Genomic DNA, 18,795 nt, shown 5'->3' on the forward strand with positions numbered 1-18,795 from the left:
TTCAGCTTGCTTGGGTATGCCATATTTGACCTATGATAAATATTTAACTACACGTTTGTTAGAGTGAGATAGAGGCAGACCAAAGAGTTGGTGGGATGACCTCAACAAATTTTCGAAAGAATGGCCAGATGTTATTATACTTAGTATAGTATAGCTTGATACCCTTTACTTAAAATATGCCGATTAACAACAAAAACACTACTCTTAAACATACCTATACATGTACATAGTACATAGGTACTTATAGACATTTTTTTCTCATTAATAGAGAGTTAAAAATCGAGGTGTAACTCAACGGTATTAAAAATAAATACTTGAACCGTTGAACAAAATTAGTAACTTATAAAAGTCAATATGAATTTTTCTGGTCAAAATTCAAAAGAAATGTTATATTCGAAAAGACACCCTCATTAGCTTTTGTACTGGACCATTACGGGTTCCAGTTATGTAATACTAGCTACGTCCCGAGCTTTCGCTTACGTGGAAATTTCGGGATACGAAGTACCAATAATTATTATTCCAAGTTATATTCTACACGTGTACCAAATTTTATGAAATTTGTTATGAGAATCCGTCCGTACTGGACGGATTGTTATGACAATCCGTCCAGTAGATTTTCTGTGAGAGTAACAAACATACACAAACACACATACCTACATCCTCACAAAGTTTTGCATTTGTAATACTACCAATGTATGAACGTTTTGTCTTAGTAAGTACTACTATGATTTGCTAGTATTTATAATCCTGTTCATAAGTTTTTGTGACCTAATCTTAGGTCGTTAAGCGTGGTTGCCCCATATACCACTGGTGAATGTAATGCCAGGCAGCCAAAGGTTACTGGTCCCATTCTCTCAGTCCACGTAGAATGTCCAATCTCAGTTTAATTTAATGTTGCATTTTACAATGCACATAGTGCTGTTTCTAAAGCTCGGTTGCTCCAGTTAATTTTGACGTTAAACTGCGCCATTTTGTCTTATCGGTGGCGGCGCGCAGGTTAAAGTTGATGTCAAACTGGACTGAAGCAACCGAGCCAAGAATATATAGCGAGCCAAGAGTACCTAAATAGTGAAGCTCAGGTGTATTTAGAGAAATTGAGCCAATGAAGGCTTTGTTTCCAAGTTTTGTGTGTATGTCATTCCTATTGGCTATAAGAATGACATACACATATATAGCCTGTTATACTTACACTCTGTTATGTAATGAAAATATCAAGAAAGGTTCAAGAAAAACCTACCAACAAGAAAATCTGGAAACCATAATATCTGCAGATAGAAGTTTTCTAACCGTAAAAAATGTATCACATATCATAGCTACGTACTACATCCAAACTACGTACAGACGGACAGAAAGAACCGTGACTGATTGCAATTGGTTTCGCGCGAGAAAGTGTAACACAAGGTGGGCCGAGTATACGATTATAAATTAATGCGAAAACAGAAAAAAATATTTTTTCGTACTTAATCGAAAAAGGTGCTATGAAAATAATAAGTCCTCGGTTCGCATTTTCAGTTAGATAAGTATGCCAGACCTGATGCAGCGCACACAAAATGCGTTGGTTAGTCCAAACTGTTTTATATAATAAAATTAATGACAATTAATAAGACGTACAATTACGGATTTTTCGCGCCATTTTCGACGGCGTGCAAATTTCAAATTCTCAATCAATTAAACAACGTTAATCGATTAGCCATATAACATTTTATGATAAATTTTAGTAAATGGTTTAACTGTTAGGTGACAAGTCTAGTAGTAGTCCATTGTGATACTCACATATGACATTATCATGGATATTAAATTCTACATAATTTCTCAAGAGTCCAATTAGTTAAGTCGATAAGAAGTTAAGTGAAACGGTGGGAGAGATTGGACTGAAAAGATCAATCTCCAGATTACTTAGGTTGGGATACTAGGAGGGAGAAACAAAAGTAATGGTTCAAGGTGTTCACCATTGAACTATTCCATTTGGATCTTCGCGAGAAGAAGAAAAATATATATGCAGTTAGTGCTTTATTGTATGTTTGTTCAAGGTGTCGCAGAGTGGACCGGCTTACTTGGTTCATTGTTGATTTATCGAAAACTACGTAATGGTTAATATTAACTACGAAATAATTAATAGAGTAATTTATCTCACATTATAATTCATATTTTTTTGTTTTCGGTCTATCAGATAGAACTTATTTTATACTATCTACCTACTTACTTTTATCAAGAACTAGCTTTTGCCTGCGTCTTCTCTCGCGTGAATTCCCACGGGAGCTCTTATTTTTCCGGCGTGAAAGGTAGGTGCCTATGTCCTACTCCGTACTTCAAACTATATGTTATGCAAAGTTTCAAGATTGGCGGAGAAGATAGTGTTTGAAGGGTTAAAAAACAAATAAACAAACAATCTTAATTTTTTAATTTATAATAATAGATAGAATCGGCTCCGTAGTCTCATTCTTTTATAATCGATGCTATTAGAAGTGACGATTAAAGCTAAAACTCGTCAATAGATTAGCCAGCTTTGTTTTGCCGCCAAACTGTGTAGGCGATTATGTAACTCGTACTTATGTAGATCGGTTTTAATTGAATAGAGGAATTACACGCGGATGTACCAGTTTGATAAAGAACATGGTTTTTATGTGTAAATGAGCAGGTCTTTTTGGTACTATTTAATTGTGGCATATTTCTTATATTTTGGGCTCAGCTTCCTTATGTACCTAAGGGACTGTTCCACCACTTTCCGATAAAATATTGTACAGATAAAACTTACTGCTAGATAAATTTGGCTGATGTGTTTGGCTAGTTAGCCGTATTTAATACTTCTGAAACACAATTTTTGACGTTATCTGTTCGATATATTACAAGTAGACTATCAGATACTTCATAATCAAGCGATGAAATAGGCCCAAATCACGTTATTAGGGCGCATTTTCAATTTTGGTCTAGTTTAAGTACATGTGCATCGCTTCCCCTACTAGTGTAGAAAAATCATTTCGTAGACAAAATGCCTATCTTCAACTACGTCGTAAATCGGTTTTAGTTTCAAAACTTACTATATTTTTAATGAAGTGTGTCGCTGCCTATTCTTTCCACTCCACAGAAGCGATAATAACTGATACTGATTAACCATAGCCTGCATGAATTTGGGAGATGGAAGTCTTAATTATCTTTAGTAGGTATGCAAAGACATGAAGGCAATTCCATTATTTTATATTTCAAACTTTACACAGATCCGACCTACCTCTCCTACCTCTTTTTGAATTGAAACATAGATAAAAGAAATGATTCATTCATAGCATTCTTTAAGCACGAAGATACAATACACATTTCAAATTTGCACTTACATAATTGATGTTCAAAATGATTTAGAATTTAAGCAAAAAATATATTTTTTATATAAATCTAGGTAGTTACCAGGTTGAAAATCGATTATCTACTTTATGTCGAAATCTCTGAAGTAAATCGATCATTGTGCTTAAACATCTTTTAGATAATCTGAATTAGTAGCTTGATAAGTACACAATCTTCTTTTTTTTTTTATTCAAAGTTGTTAGTCACAGTTTCACGGATCTGACTTCTTGGGTTAATTATGTAATGTTTTAATTTCACAGACTTTAATATAAAACATTTGGGTGACTATAGGCGCCTAACTATTAAATCGACAGATTACATTTTTCAATTTATCAATATCTATACAATACATATAATAAAATTGACTATGTTTGTTCGCGCAAAACGTAAAAGTTACTGGATGGAATTTGATGCGGTCTTCTCAGTTGTATAACTTAAAATACTAACTTAAAATCTTGTATAGGTTTCATCGCGATATATTATATATATGCTAAGAAATTAGAACCCGAGATCCCGAGATGCGAGGGCGAAGCCGCGGGTAAAAGATAGTTTTATATTTTTTTATTTCTTGCAAAATGTACCTAACTAGTTACTTACCACACATACTTACTTCATAAAATAACACTAAAAGGATTTCTGTAAAGTGTTTAAAAGATTGCCACATCAAGCAATTTAATCTTGACCAAGTAATCAAGAGACAAAACTTTATTTGCGCCATTTCTTCGTCCGCGGCGCAGGGTTAACAGTTTAAAAATAGTCAAATAAATTATTATAGGATCCGTATACGGCGAATGTTATGGGTACTTTTGAGTTGGGTACGATACGGAGTGGCTTTTTAGATTAATTCCAATTTAGTTTGACGAAGCATGTTGCGGATTATAGAATGTTTGATTTTTAAGTAATTAAGTAATCTATATATATAAAACTCTTGCGTTACTGAGTGACTGACTGACTGAAAGACAACACACAGCCCAAACTACTGGCGTATAAAGCTGAAATTGGTGTGTAGGTTCCTAGGACAGTTTAGGGGAGCACTAAGAAGGGAATTCCTGAAATTCCCACGGGAAACGGATTTTTATTCACATACGAAGTTGTGGGTAAAAGCTAGTAATTAACAAATTCTGTACTGTAAGTTTTCGTGATCCGTATGTTTTATTTTCATCTTAGCAACAAGAATTTCAAGCACAGACTCGAAAAGTCGCCATCCTTTCAAGAAGTCGTAGACTTGTTTTCTGAAGGTTTTAATGTCGTATCCACATAAACAGATTGGCCTGCACGGCCTGTGAGATGAAAGATCGCAAACAACCAAACTACAAATCAATTTCAAAAGATTAGATCTTTTCAGGTTCAGATTTCGCTTTTGACGGAACTGCATTGAAATTGTTGTAATTTATGTCTCACATGTTTTTAATTAATTTTTAAAAATATCTAATTCCAGCTAGTCTGATTTCCAGTCCTGATTTCTTAAATTTTATTTAAATTTAATTAAATATTTCGAAACTAATTTCGATTTGTAAGTAATTGTAATACGAGTATGCTGATACTTTTTGTCAACATATATTTTATCGTCTAGTGTTTATCTATCTATTTGTGGTTTTATCATCGGCAGATAACCAGAAAATTCCGTAGATTTAAATAATGTCGAATAGATTTTCGACAGAACCCTAAAAAATGTATTGTATCATTTGATAAGGAGGTTGCACGTACCTTTCACTATTGTGCAACGACTGCACCGCAGGTGCATTCGAGGTTGAAGCCCTGATAACTCGGTTACCGTATTACGTGTGATTCCAATGTCAAACAACAAAGCCATAATATTGTCCAACACTTATTTTTTTGTATTAATTTTATGTGAAGAAAACACTCACTCTCACATATTTTTGCCGCCAAACAGCAGTGCCTGCATTGTTGTGTTCCGGTTTGAAAGGGTCGGCAGTGTACCTAATTACAGGGTGCTATGGTATACCTTAGGCCATAAGAAAGCAACACGCGTTTGACATCCCCGGACATGACTGTAGGCATCCATAAGTTATGGTGACCGCTTACCATAAAGTGGACCGCATGCCTGTTTGCCTGTTTGGTAGTATTTTTATTTATACAGATAATAAAGGGTACATCTTTAGGTAGAGCAAGGGACCCCAAGAAGTACAAATTGAGACATATTTCAGAACTATTGCAATGGGTGTGATATGACAAATGACAACTTCATATATTCTTCTAGCTTCATTAACTTGGGACAAAAAATACCATGATTTCCACCTTCATACCGAGCATTTACACAAATGTTAAGTTTCCCAGGCTTCGCACTATCGATTTTTTTATTCCAGTGATAGCACATGGAAATAGTAAAATCCTGTGAGTGAGTGTTCCTTTGTTTATTAGAAAGTTATCCTCTTTTTGAATGAAAATAATTTTTAAATACGTGTTCTGTATCGCCTTTATATCAGTTTGAAATATTCTGTTTCATTTGACATATTAATCGATTTAAATCGGCATGACTAATGAATATTGCGTAGCGAATATTGGGTAGATTAATTAAATTAATTAAATTAATGACATTACGACTTCAGAAAAGACTGACTTATGACCTCGAGTGTCGAACGTGCGCGAGATTTGGACCAACGGAGATAACAATGTAAGAACAATCAATTTTGACAAGCACACCTTATACAATGGCAAAACTTCGCACTCTATTATTTATACATTGCTCAGTTATATTTTGTGTCAATATTTAGCTCGTATTACCACTGAGCAATGTACGTTGAATCAAGGCAAGGTTGAACCAACATAAGATATGGAGCTCATGTCGGTCGAGAATTGAATGCTATCACGATAATCGATCATGACGTTAATTAACATTGCGCTAATTCGTTTAGCAGCTTGTCTCTACCAGAATACCAGTTCTATATCATTAAATAGTCAGAGGTACTTTAGGCACTTTTTTGCAATGTTACTACCTACTTAATAGTAATTCTCAACTGGATTCTGGGCGACATTGCATCCTAATTGATGAGATAGAAGATAAGCCTAATTTTATATTACATACATTTTAAAGTCACTATCGATATCTAAATTTGCTCAAATTAATATCATTATATTTTATAAATTATGCTTAGTATAATTTATTTCATACGATAAAAAATACTGGATACATAAAGCTTAACGACAATTATTATTTACTTCAAAAAAGACTTGTGTATAATTTAGAAAGCGGTGTTGTCTAGGATATCATTAACGATATCTTCTTACAAGCATTTGTTGGTAATAGAAACGAGCAGACTCATTGCAATGTCTTTTGCTATCATATTTACGTGTATTATTGTCAAGAATGCAGGCATATCACACGATTGCGAAGTGCATTGCAATTTATTTGACAATAAAACGTTATAGCGTCAACCTTATCCTAGGGTCAATACAAATACAAAGTTGCCAGCATTGTAAAGTTGAATAAAATAAAATGTTCCCTTTTTGATAGATTTATTTCTTAGCTTTTGCCCGTTCCTCCCACGTTCTTAGCGATAAAAAGTCCTCTATATATATTTTTTTATGTGGATACTACATGAGTGAAATATTACTTTCGGTACACTCGTGTTGTGTGAGATGAAAATAGAAGTGAAAAATTAAAACTGAAAGTTACGGAATAAATTCTAGTACTTTGGCATTTCGACATAGAGCTGTAAGCTTACAGTTAGTTACAAATTATCGTCTAACGATTACAAAAAATTGGGATCATTAAAAATAATTAGAATGCTACATAAATTGTAACAATACATTTTCGCTTTGAATATAGAAAAGCAGCCTTGACTTGCAACAAAAGCGAGCGAGTCGTCGACTCTAGCGTGCCGAATAATCGATATTCTACTAGAACAAATATGTCGAATATGGTCGTGACGAAAATGACATTGACTGTATTGTCTTTGTTTCGCGTGCCCCGGATTTAGACGAATTTAGGTCCAAGAACTTTTGCAGAAAAACCGTGGGCGTGTCAGATTTAAGAAGGTTGTTACCTTTTCCATAATAACTTCCAGATAAAGTTACGTTTTATAGTGCTTTAATAAGAAAATCATATACATTCGATTATCGAGTGTTATGACCTTTATCAGTGGATTCGATATGCATATTCCATTGAACTTGCGATTTCGAAATTACACTCATTGTCATCGAAAAGGTCATGCTCGCATGCGCACTGTCACAAAAATTAGAACTGTAGTGATAATATTAGATGCAATAAGATCATAGGGGTGTGAATGGGGTGTCGAAATCAACCTTATGTTCAATGAGGGTTGTGAAACTTTCGTTGAATAATTCTGTTAGCGCGTATTACCTACGTTACGTGGATTTTATGGACCTGATAATTGACCTTTCCAGGCAATGTCATGTTTAGTTCAATTGTTTTTGCCTTCGGCCAATGAGATACCTATTTATTATTCAATTATTTTGTTATCATTTACTGTATTATTAGTTATGATCTTGAGATTGCGTGCTCTAAATTTTTCGTGCTAACTTATTTTGAAGTGGACGTTGTAATTGGAAGTAATTTCTGAAAAACGTTAAAGTATTTTAATTATTAATACATTTACATTAATACATTAAAGTATTTTAATTATTTTTTCAAGGCCTAAATTCAACAGGTTTATTTATAAGCCAAAGGTATTTTTCTGTATTTTTACTAACAACATTAAATACAGCAATGCATTATCAATACACCAGTGGATCAAATAAATTAATCAGTTTGAGACTTCTTTTAGTTTTAAAAATTTAATTCGCGAAGTCTATGTAAACGAATAAAATATTTTAACGAACCATTTTTTATTCGAAGGTATTATCAATTACAATAGCGGCCAGTTAATTTGGGCGAGACAATAGTCCATAGAGCGTGAGATGAGACGCTAGTAGGTAATTAGACTCAGTATGTGAACTGTGTCCATTGTAAGACGTCATACGAGATTTTTTTCTTTTCATCTTTGTTTGACTTTTTTTTCGTCCTCCTGCAGAATTTGTTTGTCTCCTTAAAGCATCTGACATGAGTGGTTGAAGTAACTACAGAATATCCCTTTCGAACGCGAGTGGAGCTCCACCGCTGATAAAGCAACCACAAAATCAAGAGAAAATGGTTCGTATTATTGCAATTGCAAGATTTGGCACAATAAAAAAAATCAAATTAGACTACTACATTGGTGTTTTTTTCTTGCGTTGATACAAAGCTCACGTTAGCCGTCAGTAATGTACGTTGATTCACGTCGAGATCACTTCATTTCAATGAAAGTATATCGCAATCATATAAAGTGAACTCTGGATAGACTATCCCACTTCTGATATTTAACATAGAAAAACATATGATATGTTTTTTTTATGTTAGAAAAACAAATCATGTGATAGATAATGGAAACATTATTTGCTAAAGTGTGCAACTTTGGATTTCTATTGTTATTGTGTCAATATATATGTTTTTTTTTTGTATTATGCAGCGGTTTCCCATATTCGTGTGTAATGTACAGTGAGGTAACTGTGAAGAATGGGGTATTATCAAATGTTTGTAATAGCTATTGGGTGTCGAAATGCACGCGAAATGCCCAATTTGCTGCATTGTGCAGTAATTAGATTGCTTTGTTGAATTAGCCCGTTACTTTTTTAAGACGGCTTTCTTTTGAAGAACGTCTAAGTTGTTAAGTTTATTTTTATTTTATTATTTTCAGTTTTCTTAAACTAATTTTTAATCTGAAAGTACTTAGTTATAGACTTCATTATAGTTTATTCCGTGTGAAACAAAGTTGCAAAATTTCAATAACCGTGTTAGTTACCTATTGTTATATGAAATCAAATTTTCAATAGATCAGGATATTTCCATTGCATACATTTAACGAGCAGATTTTCAATTCAATTCACATCTCAAAATTATTACCGAAGTAATAGTTACTTAATCTTTGCTAAATCTTTAATCAAGTTCTTTTATAAAAGAAAAAACAATACTCCGCGGCAACAATCGATTACGTAAACTAGATCACGAATCGATTCCGCGAATTTGTCCGAATACTCGAAATAAGATGTTCACCTGTTATGCAACGGTAAAGATTTGGGGTAACAAAATAAAAAGGGTGTAGGACTGATAACCTCACCTTTTGGAGATTTTAATGTAAGACTGTACTGTTCACTGGTTTTATGAAAAAGGGGAACTAACAAAATCGTTGATTTCTAAACAATAAAGTCATTGTTGTTACTGTAATATATTTATTATACCTACCTGTAAAATGATAGGCTGTATGGTGTATTCAAGAACTTAAAAATATTAATTAGATCTTTGGAGTTTCTGATAAAAACTAAATGAGTAGCGGAAGATCCCTTCCCCCCTCCCTTCTATAACATTTTTATTTTATAGTAACAAGATAAAAAGTAACAATGCCACAGCATCAGACTTGTTACGTCCGGTCGGAGAGGAAACCAGAGTAATTATGATGTATTCTTAATTTTGTACTACAATATAATGAAATACAGTGTGCATTTAATTATGTTGTAGTTGCAAATTTCCAACAACAAACAATAGACAGTTAATGGAATTTTGATAGGATGTTATAAGTATGTGCGTGTGGTCAAAGGGACTTCTTGAAATTTCAGTAAACGTTAAACCTTCCTCAGGAAATCACACTATATATTGGTGAACCGTACCGTACCAAAATCCGACTGGTATTTTTTGAGTTTATAGTGTTAATACCGACAGGTAGACGCGACTCTACTTCTTTTTATAATATGTAAGGATTCACAAAATTTTGAGATGTTTGTTGTTGTAATTTAGTAGATATATATGTAAAACATGGGTCGTTCGATTTAATACTTAGTATAATTTCAGATTCATAGTTTGATATAAATTTGTTGTTATCGTGTACAGTTTACAATTTCAAGTCTGTTAAAGTTGTTAGTAAACTTGATAGTTTCTCCCGCCATAGGACATTAAAATGTCGAGTCGAGATAAATATAGCATTGTTATATATTAAGTTAGTACAAGTTGCGTCGCTGCGCTTCACTCTCGTGAGATATCGGGATAAATATATTGAAGTTTGCTACTAGGGAATAAATTTTGGAAATCGGTTGAGTAGTTTTAAAAATTTTCCCCTACAAGTACACTTACAATTTTTTTATAACAAGTCTTGTAGATTCATAAATTGGAAAATTAGTTTTTCGTCACTATAAACATTTTGGTCACTGTAAAACCACCAAAAACCATAAATATGCCCTCGTATTCATAAAAAAAGTTACAGTTCTGTCAATGTCAACTATTGACAAACAATAGTAATAATCTTTAGCATAAAGCATGCTTTAGGTTTTATATAAGAGGGTAGGTGTCTAGCGCAAATAGGCGCCTTATCGAAGGCTTCTATTCTAAGGCCACATCGTGTCTTGTAAATAGACTGTTATAATAGAAAAGCATGCTCGCCGTGGGGCTATCTAGGTTATTTGCAGGTTATGTGTATAAACAAGTGCTGTAAAGTTAGAATGTCGCCGCTGGCTATGTTGTGTCCGTTTCATTTTTTGCACCTAAATAAGGTCGCGTATTTGCTATTTCGTATGTTTTCTATTTACTTTTAAGTATATTTTATGACGTGATAGAATCAATTCGACTTTGTATTAATCGTCGCTTGTATTGTATTGTACTTATTTAGATTAATCTTCATCAGATTGTAGGGTCTAAAAGCACTTCACTGTCACACACAAGACAATTACCTGCTTAAAAGTTTAGTACCAAGTTTTTTTTGTCAAGATACGTTTTCAAGAAAAGTCATAAGCTGTTATAGGTAAATGAGATATCCACATCATAAAGCATATCTTTTTGTACGAAATCCAATTAGAACTTAACATTAATTTCACAGAATATTTGGTAACCAACTATCGTGAGCTTTCTTTACGATATTTCCCTTCACCAGGGAAGGATACCGTCATAAATTAAAACTTCCACGCATAAGATAAACCTTTTTCTTATATAAATTAATGTGGTCTTATATAAATACTTATATTTCAAAATTTATTTGCAAACACGGGAAATACAGTACTTAATAGGAAATAATTTATTAGAAAACTAATGATGCTTCATAATCTTTCGCTCTAATTAAAAAGTCATAAGTACATTATATATGTATGACACGGAACCAGACCGAAGGTCAATTATTTGAAGGATATTAACAAGTAAATGTGTTAAGTTGTAATGTATATTGATGCAATGACTAATGATGTTAATCAATTTGTTTTATGTTACTTCAGTTTGTAAAGTCTTTTTTGGCTCTATAATTTACATTGCGAAATCGAATTAGGTCATAATAACAAATATTTCGTGACACTTGAGGATCTGACGTGTAAGTGCGGGTTGCTCCAGCCAACTTTGACGTTAACTTTAATTTTCACAGATAAACGCAAATTCAGCGGCAATCGTCAGCGGTGCACAGGTCAAAGTCGACTGGTCACCCTAAGGCACCCTAAGGTGATAAATATGTGATACATAAAAAGACACAAACAATGTGTGGCGACAGAATAATAACATCGAAAAATGCACCAACTATTCCTTATTGTCGAAATTACATTTAGGTTTTGAAGATACGCGGCCCCGGTTGCTCCGGTGAGAGGTGCTCTTGGTGGTCATCAAATAGTGAGTATATATCTTACAAAAGAATAGAAAACTTTACCTATTGATGCCGGTCATCCAAAGACGTTGTGATGATAATGGATCAAATATATTTTTTTAAGATTACAATCACCGTTCATACGTTTTGACTGAAAACCATTGGCATGCGATAAAATAAGTTTTATTGTTTACCAAAGCTGAAATCATAATTGTTAAGGACCATCATATTACACTAGATCGAACTGGAAAGAACTGGAAATATCATTCACACTGTATTGACTCGTAATCTCAAGGTCAAAACACCTAGGCCACTGGAATTAACAGCTCAGTAAAACTTCATAATCCTGACTTGTTTGTATAACATTGAATCATAACATAGAATTTAACAACAACTTTCCTTCCGCCTTTCCGTACGCACAGAAAGTAGAAGTAGCAGCTTTTAATTTCTATTTACTTTACATGACAACGATCATAACATAATAAAACCTTGTAAACGTTCAAATATTGAATGAAAGCCGACTCCAAAGATGCCCCCTGATTTAGTCTTTGGTAAAATACAATCAAAATATCGAGAAGTAGGTATCAAAAGTGCAATAAAATATCAGTTTCTGCTAGAAGAAATCTGCTGCCATGACTTGTTATGACAGAAATAATGACAATTAGAACTGAAAGTGGCGCCCGCATCCAGCAACTTTTTGCGATATTGACGACATTAAACCACCATTTAGGTGAATGGACGAACTGAATTTCGTTTTCATCATCATCGTTTATCAATCATCGCCTCAATAACCAAATGTCAAGGCTTTCCACTGGACTCGTTTTAATATCTCACTCATGTTGTAGCTACACTCTATGCTTATAGCTTGACAGTTGACATTGTTTATTAATAGTATTAATTATCTTAATCAATTTCGTACAACTTCTTTAAATATTTCTACAGTTTCCTCCGACTTTCTAGGGAGTACTACTTTTAAAGATTTTATTTTTGTAACGTAAAAAAATGTTCCCAAAATAGTATCAAGGCAATATATATTGCCTTTAAATTATATAATTCTATTAAGTTTGGATGCGTGTACCAATAGATAATGTGGTTCCTGAGGAAGGTTGAGGTGTTTCATTTGCTGTTTTTATCCGAGCGAAGCCGGGACGGGCCACTAGTATCTGGATTATAACAAAATGTGTCATTCAATAGTACGTAACTAATAACAGCGAACGCGGTTCGTTCCCACAGTCGCGATTTAAATTAATCTGAATGCAAAGGTCGCGTAAATTTACTGAACCAATTGTGATTAAGCTTTGAGATAGCGTTTCAATTGCCAAGTCTTGTTCGGGGAACAAATCTCTAGTCACGTACGCATTTATTAGGATTGGTGAAGTAAATTGAGTATCCATAGACCGTTATTATTTTGAAATACAAAAATATATATACATAGCGACTTAACCTCATAAATGCAACGATTAACATGATTCTAAGCTGGTTATTGTATTCGTCATCATCATCATATCGAGTGTGTTATTGCTAACATTGATGTGCACACTGTACTTATTGTGTTATATATGTGTATAGTACTGTTTAAGATCGATCCCAATTTCAGAATTTTTCAATTTGTCAACCACGTTCTCTGTTACATCGCAAGCTCTAAAAATATAAATGTGTTTTTTAACATCAATTAAACTAAAGCTACTAAAAGTACGAAAACATTCTACATTTCCTCTTGTCTCATTACAATACAAATATTTCTTAATACTTACATAAGTACTTATTAAAAATGTTATAGTTGTATATATCATTATATAAAAATATCTGAATGTAAGTGTAACAAAGCTTTAGGTGTAGCAACCGCTTTTGTTGCCAACGTTTGTAATTATTATAATGATCTATATTTTAAAAGTATAGTTTAGCTGTTTGCTATATATAAATAAATATAACTTTAGATCTATTTGATCGAGATCCGTGGCTGTTTCTACATCAATATGTAAAATTTAAATTCTGATAATTTATGAAAATAATTGTGTTGAATTCTTTTGTTATTTATTTCGATAGCTATTTTTACTCGCGGCTTCGCCCGCGTGAATTTCAAAGCAAAATCTCAGTAATTTTTTTATCGCGTACTCTGTAAGACTGATAAACATATATAATTTAAATTCGCATTTTTTCTCATCTTTAGTTCAATTTCCTGTTTCCCGCTGCGTGTCTCATCCCGCAAACTTGTCCAATGCCGCTTCCTGCTATGTATTGTAGATATCCCGTACCGTTTCCTACATATTGTGCCATCATGTTTTTCGCAATGTGTCCCGTCCCGTTTCCCACTACCTTCCGATTTCCCGCTCCGTCTCCCAATCCCGCTTTCTGCAACGCGTGCCGTCCCATTTTCCATGACGTTTTGCTTCTCGGTTTCTTATTAACCACAAACGTAAATTAGTCATTTTTTGTATTTGCTTACTGTTTAAGCAAACTACAATTACTATTTACGATTACTATTTACTATATAAAGTAAGTGTCAGTAAGATTTTACAGCTTTTTATCTTGAACATTATATTAAGTCCCATACAATCTTTCATCCCCCCTTTTGAAGTTTGAGAGTTAATTATCAGAAAAATCTGAAACACGTATTCATTAATTTGTTGTAAACAACCAAAATCCAAAATTTTAAGTCACTAACTTCAACGGTGTAGGACTTTCATATTAACAGTTTTTACCCCTTTTTCTTTCTGCAAAATTTTAAAGTAAATCGGCTCCGTGGATTGTTATTTTAATATTTCTACAGGACCCTCCTCATCTTCCGGGATGAAATGTCTATAAGATATTAACCCGGGATTCTGAGGCATTTTTGATTCATAATTAGTTTTTCAATTATCCTACGGGAACCTGACAATTTACCGGGATGAAATGTATCTAAGATGTTAACCCTGTATATAAGGTACCTACGTAACAAATTTCAAGCAAATCGGTCCAGGAGATTTCGAGTGATGCGCGTTCAGACAGACAGACAGACAGGCAGACAAAAATTTCCAAAACTATATTTTCGTCATCTATATCAGTAACTAAGTATATTCCATGAAGAATAAAAAAAAATCCAATGTACAAATTTGACATTTTTTCAATTTTATTATATGTATTTGCGATATTTGCGACATTGAGTTTGGTAATTAAGACAGAAAAGCACAGGTTTCCCAATATGAGAAACACAATCGATCAGTCAGGCCGGGTCAGAATCGATTATTGTTAACAATCCATTATGATAACGTCTCAGTTGTGTGACAGTGTACATTGGTCGAGTTTAGTGGAACCATTCAAAAGGCGAGTTGGAGTTTTAGAAAGGGAAATTTCTCGCTAGTCCAGCAGTTTATAAAAATATGGATATAAAATATGGCATATGTTAGCAGATTTTTAGGGCACAGACTATAAAAGTCTTCCAAGACAATGCTTCTTAAATTAGACATTTTATAATACGCGTTGGGATGTCAAGATTATTGTTTTTAGTTTCCGCTGCTGTCACGTCGTCTGTAAGTCCACAATTTACGTAATCGTACTGGGACTCCGTTCCTAGGCTGTTGTCCAGTTCTTGCTAGCATAGACCACTCGCACCATCTCTCTCCAATTTGAGCATTTTTCCAGTATCTTCCGCAGCCTTGAAGCGTCGTAAAGTCCAGGGAAAAAAGTAAATAAAAGTGTTTCTTCTCCACTTCAAGACTTCGACATCTTTGTTCTTAGTTATCGTTAGATCATTGGAACCAGCACTTTTTTGGTATTTCACTGATTTTAGAGGAATTATCATGGCCCACCTGCTCCCCACTTTATTTAATTTAATTAACTTTAATTAATAATTGAACCCACTCGCTCAATATGAACCACGTATTATGAAAGTTCACGAACAATGCGCTCGATATTGGTCCATTCGACCGAGCCCTGCTGTAGAAAGGGTTTCGAAATCTCAAGAATTCGTTGCAGATCTGCGACAGTTTGCAACATGACATTGGATATGTAAATTATTTTTGACAAGCTTTTATTTAGTTTCACGTCCAGCTGGTAGTCTGTAATTGAGCTGTAGTTTCGGATATAATGAAAGGGTAATTATAATATATATATATATATATATATTATAATTACCCTTATATATAATTTAAACCATTTATACTTTATTATGATAGGTGTTAATTACTCGTATATGCTTAACACATTTAACGAATCGGCTTAGCCACTTTGTTATTTAGTTGACAAAGAACTACGTTCGCAACATATATCTAGTCTTATTGAGATGTAATCATAAAACTTCTTACCCAATTCCAGATTATATCTTTTTTTCTATAACAAAAAAAAAACACTATTCTTCTATCCTTGTAAATTTACTTGTTAATAGTAAAAAAATATGGATTTCAAGCCTTCAAGCCTGTTAGATTCTTTAGTAATATAAGAAGCGTCGCAAGCGATGAAGTTCATCAGAATTACAGTTTACCAGCGAACGACCCCTCTTCTAAGGGCCACTCTTCTTCTCCCCGACGTCGTGTGTTTACGCATCCAGGTCGATAAACCAACTTTCAGGACCTTGCTTGATAGTGCTTTAGTAGTGGCGTGTGGTCTTCAAAAAAGAAACCGCCAGAGTCGTCTCCCTAAGAAGAAGACTATTTATATATTTTTCTATTCAGTTTGCATGCAGTTGAATTTTCTATGTATGATTGTTCCATCAAAGAACAAATTCAACAGATGTCGATGCATTAGATTAGTTATATCTCTATAAAGTATATTGTAGTCGATATTTTTGTTCAATTTAAACAACGCGAACTTGATTTGACCATAAATGTGCTAATAAGAACTCGTTAAATCCCTGTTTGGACATCAAATCCGGTAACCAATCGCCTCTGAGTCATTGGAAATCAACACTCTTATTGTACAAATTTTCTACCAGTGTTGCCAGAAAGTCGACAGTGTAACTATCGATAGTTTACCTCAAATTCGTCAAAAATAGGTTAGGTACTTGCTCAGTTGTAACGATAACTCAGAGATTTTTTATATTTGAGGTTTAGCGAAAGAATATTCTATAAATGGACTATCCATCGGGAAACTGTATTCAAGGAAGACATAAATAAATAAATATAAATATACCAGGACAAATCACACAGATTGAGCTAGCCGCAAAGTAAGTTCGAGACTTGTGTTATGGGATAGTAACTCAACGATACTATATTTTATAACAAATACATATATAGATAAACATCCAAAACCCGGGCCAATCAGAAAAAGATCATTTTCCATCATGACCCGACCGGGGATCGGACCCGGGATCTCTCGGTTCAGTGGCAAGAACTTTACCACTGCGCTACCGAGGTCGTCAAAGACATGCTTGCAAATGCAGGATATCGCGAGGTGGAAAAGAATAGATAGCGAAGCAGTTTCTGTCAACCTGTCAAAATACCTGTCAAAAAGTTTCTGTCAAAATGTGCACAACGTCGCTAAAGAAGTTTTCTCTTCAAAAAAGGCTAAGGAAGAAAAAGGAAAAACGCTGATAAGAGAGATTGGCAACACTATTTTCGATGCTAAATTATAAAATAAGGCATCAAGGCTCTTTTTTGTAACCACAAATATATTTGTAAGCATTTTTAGTATCATTAATTACTATTTTCCTGCGCTCAAAAATGTTATGATTGGCATTTTTATAGCCATGTGTCTATTACGACAAGCTTAGTTGTCGTTTTATATAGTATTTTTCTTATTGGAAGCTGACCTTTAATAGAAATTGGTCATTCGTATAAAAAGGATAACAATAGGAAGTATATGGACCATTATTCTAGAGTTGTCTGTGTTTAAATGTCAGTTGATGGATTTGATTATCTGTGCGTTTCCTTATATTAGGTGCTTTATAATATGCACTTGATTTTTAATTAATAAAAAATAATAGCCAATTGTTATGCTAATGGCCTATAAAAAATAAATAGCTTTTTTATCTGTATTGCTCCGATCTAAAATCAATTGTATATGGTCCAGTGAATAGTAGCATAAGAGATAAATGTATGTTTAAGGAAACCACATGAATAGTGTCCACCTACTGTTGGTTGTCGCTTAAGAAAAAATGTTTCTATTTTCCCGTTTTAGCCAAGTATTTATACAAGAGTTTCATTATCAAGCGGTTCGTTTATTTAAATTTCATTTACATGCAACTTACATTACATACAGACAACCTCACAATCTATAACATATTATCGAAAGGAAGTGGTGTTCCATGAATACATGATTATCATCATACAAACTCACGTAAAATTAGTAGGTATGATTCGAACCTGAGACCTTTTGACACGCGTCTTACTACTGAACCTTCGCTTAATAATAACATTAACATTTAAACATATTTTACCTCTAGATATACTAATAAACAGTAACTTAAAAACATATTTAGATACGAGTACATAATACGTATCGCGTATCGACTGACCACTGAGATTATTCAAATAAATTTTGTTTTCCATGACCCCAGAACTCAACACCATTTAGGTACGTACGAGTACAGTCCACATGTGAAGTAACAAGCACGGATCTCTATGTCTCGGTAATAGTGGTTAATTTGCAATGACTTTGGGTAAGTATATGCGCTGTCTACTGTACCTGCAACATAAATAAACCTAATGACATGCAATGTCATATACTACAAATGATAACCGCCACAAAGGTACACCTTGACTACTGACATTTTGAATTTTCTTTACAATTAATTAAGGCATTATACTTATACATGGTAGCCATTAAAATATTATTTATCATCGATATTATGTTGTAGCCGATAATAACTAATGGGGTTCACTTGAAGGTACTTTAAAGGTTGTTTGGGGATCGAAAATAAATGTTACTTTAATTATGA

The sequence above is a fragment of the Plodia interpunctella genome, chromosome 2 (genome assembly GCF_027563975.2).
Source record: "Plodia interpunctella isolate USDA-ARS_2022_Savannah chromosome 2, ilPloInte3.2, whole genome shotgun sequence".
Lineage (NCBI taxonomy): Eukaryota > Metazoa > Arthropoda > Insecta > Lepidoptera > Pyralidae > Plodia > Plodia interpunctella.